Genomic DNA, 4,380 nt, shown 5'->3' with positions numbered 1-4,380 from the left:
CTTTATGTCTTGTTCAAGAAGTTTTTCCCTACACCAATGTCATAAAGATATTTTCTGATTTGTTTCCTTTAATGTTAAACATGTTTCAAATTTAGGCACTTAATCCATTTGGAATTTATTCTTGTGCATGGTATGATATAGGGGAATGAATTTTTAAATTTCCATTTAAATAGCCAATTTCCCAGAACCATTTACATAAAGTGGCAATTTATTATGGCATCTCTGTGGCATATCAGTGTTCTAATCTAGGATCAGAGCTGTTTTATACTACTTCATTTATTTTTTTTAAATTCCTATGATACCAAACTGTCTTTAATTATTGTGCTTTCCTAATAAGTTTACATGTTTGGTAGAGAATGTCTTCCCCTACCTTATACACTTCCATGGACTTTTACTTTTCCATATGAATTTTTGGGTTCATTTTTGTTATATTTTATTCAGCATTTTTTGCTTTTGCAGTTGAAGTCTTATCCATAATATTCTCTTTCTGATTAATGCTGATATTTAGAAAAGCTTTGGATTTTTCCCTGCCAACTTAGTAACAGTTCTTAAAAATATTTTAGAAGTTTTTCAACCTCTTCTCTTGGTTTTTTAGGTAGAAAACAGTGTCACTGCAAATAATTATAACAGCAGCTGATAATTAATGAGCATATATATATATATATATATATATATCAAGACATCATTATCTCAATATAATTTTTATTTGTTGTTTTAAAAGTATAAATAAATAAATATTTAAAAATAAGTAGAGGGGAGCCATGCAGCAGAGCTAGGTGCCGAGTGCAGAGCCTGGTGCCAGGTGCAGAGTCGGGTGCTGGGTGCAGAGGAACTGTTGACATATAGGGATGTGGCCATAGAATTCTCTCTGGAGGAGTGGCAATGCCTGGACACTGCACAGCAGAATTTATATAGGAATGTGATGTTAGAGAACTAGAGAAACCTGGCCTTCCTGGGCAGACAAGCAACCTCATCTAGCAGCTCCCTGACACCACAGCCAGGTAAATCCACAAAGATGGGGAAAAACAGCACAAAAAAGATGAAACCATCAAAGACCAGAACACCTCTTCTCCTTCAAGGCATCACAACTCCTCAATAACACAGGATCACAACTTGACTGAGGAGTATGACGAATTGACAGAAATAGGCTTCAGAAGGTGGCTAATAACAAACATTTCTGAGCTAAAGGAACATGTTCTAACTCAATGCAAAGCAACCAAAAACCTTGAAAAAAAGTTAGACAAAATGCTAATTGGAATAACCAGCATAGAGAAGAACATAAACAACTTGATGGAATTGAAAAACACAGCACAAGAACTATGTGAAGCAAACACAAGTTTTAATAGCCAGATCAATCAAGGAGAAGAAAGGATATCGGAGACTGAAGACCAACTCAATGAAATAAAAAGAGAAGGCAAGACAAGAGAAAATAGAGTGAAAAGAAATGAACAAAGCCTCCAAAAAATATAGGATCATGTGAGAAGACCTAATCTACACTTGATCGGTGTACCTGAGTATGATGGGGAGAATGAATCCAAGCTGGAAAACATGTTCCAGGATATTATCCAGGAGAACTTCCCAAGCCTAGCAAGGCAGACCAAATTTCAAATTCAAGAAATACAGAGATATTCCTCAGGAAGAGCAACCCCAAGGCACATAATCATCAGATTCACCAGGGTTAAAATGAAGGAAAAAATGCTCAGGGCAGCCAGAGAGAAAGGCCAGGTCACCCACAGAGGGAAGCCAATCAGACTCACAGCAGATCTCTCTGCAGAAACCCTACAAGCCAGAAGAGAGTAGGGGCCAATATTCAACATCCTTAAAGAAAAGAACTTTCAACCCAAAATCTCATCTCCAGCCAAACTAAGCTTCGTAAGTGAAGGAGAAATAAAATCATCAGTGTGCTGTATTCAGGAAACCCATCTCACATACAAAGACACACATAGACTCAAAATAAAGGGATAGAAGATTTCCCAAGCAAATGGAGAACAAAAAAAAAAAAAAAGCAGGGGTTGTAATAAAATGGACTTCAACAAAGATCAAAAGAGACAAAGAAGGACACTACATAATGGTAAAAGGATCAATCCAACAGGAAGAACTAAGTAACCTAAATACATATGCCCCCAACACAGGAGCACCCAGATACATAAAGCAACTTCTTAATGACCTAAAATGAGATTTAGACTCCCACACAATAATAGTGGGAGATTTCAACACTCCATTGTCAATATTAGATCAATGAGACAGAAAATTAGCAAGGATATCCAGGACTTGAATGCAGAGCTGGACCAAGTGGACCTAATACACATATACAGAACGCCACACCCCAAATCCACAGAATATACATTTTTCTCAGCACCACATTGCACATACTCTAAAATTGACCATATCATTGGAAGCAAATCACTCCTTAGCAAATGCAAAAGAATATAAATCATAACAAACAGTCTATCAGACCACAGCACAGTCAGGCTAGGACTCAGAAACAAGAAACACACGCAAACCCGCACAACCACTTGGAAACTGAACAACCTGTTTCTGAGTGTCTCCTGGAAACTCTGTCTCAAAAAAAAAGAAATACTAGACTTTCATAGAACCAACCCAAATGCTCATCAATGATAGACTGGTCAAAGAAATGTGGTACATGTACACTATGGAATACTACACAGCCATAAAAAACGAGTTTGTGTCCTTTGTAGGGACTTGGATGAATATGGAAACAATCATTCTCAGCAAACTAACACAAGAACAGAAAGCCAAACACCGTATGTTCTCACTCATAGGTGGCTGTTAAACAACGAGAACATGTGGACTCAGGGAGAGGAGCATCACACACTGGGGGCAGTTGAGGGGGGTAGGGAGAGACAGCGGGGAGTGGGGAGAGAGAGGAGGGTGGGGAGGGATAACATGGGGAGAAATGCCAGATATAGTATGCACCTAAAGTAAATAAATTTAAAAAAATAAAAATAAATTAAAACAATAAGTAAATCATTGATTAGTGAGAGCTAAGGACATGGTGGGATCCTTCTTGTATTTGTCACAAGAACTTCAAGCCTACAATTCTCCCCCATCTTACAGATGAAAACACAGAGACAGAGGGTGAATAAGTGACCTCCCAAGGTCACCAGTTAGTAACATGGTGAGGATGTCATCAGTCTTCCAGCTCCCCCCATCAGCCACCACACCACACTGTCTCCCAATAGAGCTGTACTTCTTACTTTTATTATTTAGATCTTCCTTGTATTATTGAACCAGGTTCTGTCTTGTTAGACGACCTTACCTCTTACTTCACAGAGAAAATACAAGTCCCTATAAGCTTTTGCAGGGTTCTTCTTCCCCCTGATACCAACTCTTCAATTCTCCTATACTAACTTGGAATTCAACAATTCAGTTCCTATGCTAACTACCCAGAGTTAGCCTTGGGCTCCACCAATTGAAGGGCCCAGTCCCACATGACTGTCCTTTCTGTAGATACCAGCCACAAATGGGCTACCCTCTTCTGCCTAGGCAACTGCAAATTTGGGGATTCCCACAGCCCTCTCCCCTTAGGTTCAAGAGTCTACTAGGACCACTCACAGTGCTGCACTCACCATTCCTGGCTTGTGATAAAGAATGCAACTCAGGAACAGCCAGATGGGAGAGATGCATATGGCCAAGTCTCGGAAGGGGTGCGGGGTTTCCACAACCTTGCTGAACACACACTTCCCAGCACTTCCATGTGTTCATCAACCTGGAAGCTCTCCAAACCCTGTTGTTTAGGGGACTTTATGGAGACCTTGTTACATGGGCATGATTAATGAAATAATTGACCATGGATAATTGCTGTCAATTTCTAGCCTCTTTCCCCTTCCTGGAGGTTTGGGGGGTGGTTCTGAAATTCCCAATCCTCTAGTCATGGCTTAGTCTTTCTGGTGATCAGCCCTGATCCTGAAGCTATGTAGGGGCTCACATCCACCAATCATCTCACTAGCTTACAAAAGACGTTTTTTTTTAATTAATTGAAATACTTCATGAATTTGCATGTCATCTTTGCACAGAAGCCATGCTAATCTTCTCTGTATCATTCCAATTTTAGTAACTGTGCTGCCAAAGCAAGCACACAAAAGACATTCTTATCACTCAGGAGATTCCAAGCGTTTTAGGAACTCCATGCCAAGACAAAGACCAGATATTTATTTTTTATTATGCCACAGTCCTGCTACATCCTGCTGACAAAAAGACGCTCACTTATGGTTTCACATTTAGTACATTCAGGGCCCGCTCTCCTGTTATGACAGGCAAAGTGTTCTTCCACCTTCCTCAAGTTGATTTTCCCACATGTGCTTTACACTGTAACAGTTAATTTTATGTATCAACTTGACTGGGCCACAGGGTGCCCAG

General features: G+C 39.7%; 1 non-coding gene across 1 annotated transcript; it reads right to left on the bottom strand.

Moving 5' to 3' along the window:
- Positions 1–3,992: 3,992 nt before the first annotated feature.
- Positions 3,993–4,099, bottom strand: LOC120367227 (U6 spliceosomal RNA). Its single transcript, XR_005581655.1, has one exon. It is a non-coding gene; the product is annotated as a U6 spliceosomal RNA (small nuclear RNA).
- Between the last annotated feature and the right edge of the window lie 281 nt (positions 4,100–4,380).

This window comes from Saimiri boliviensis, chromosome 8 (assembly GCF_048565385.1).
Source record: "Saimiri boliviensis isolate mSaiBol1 chromosome 8, mSaiBol1.pri, whole genome shotgun sequence".
NCBI lineage: Eukaryota > Metazoa > Chordata > Mammalia > Primates > Cebidae > Saimiri > Saimiri boliviensis.
The sequence above is the reverse complement of the archived record's forward strand: the minus strand, read 5'-3'. Positions and strand labels throughout refer to the sequence as shown.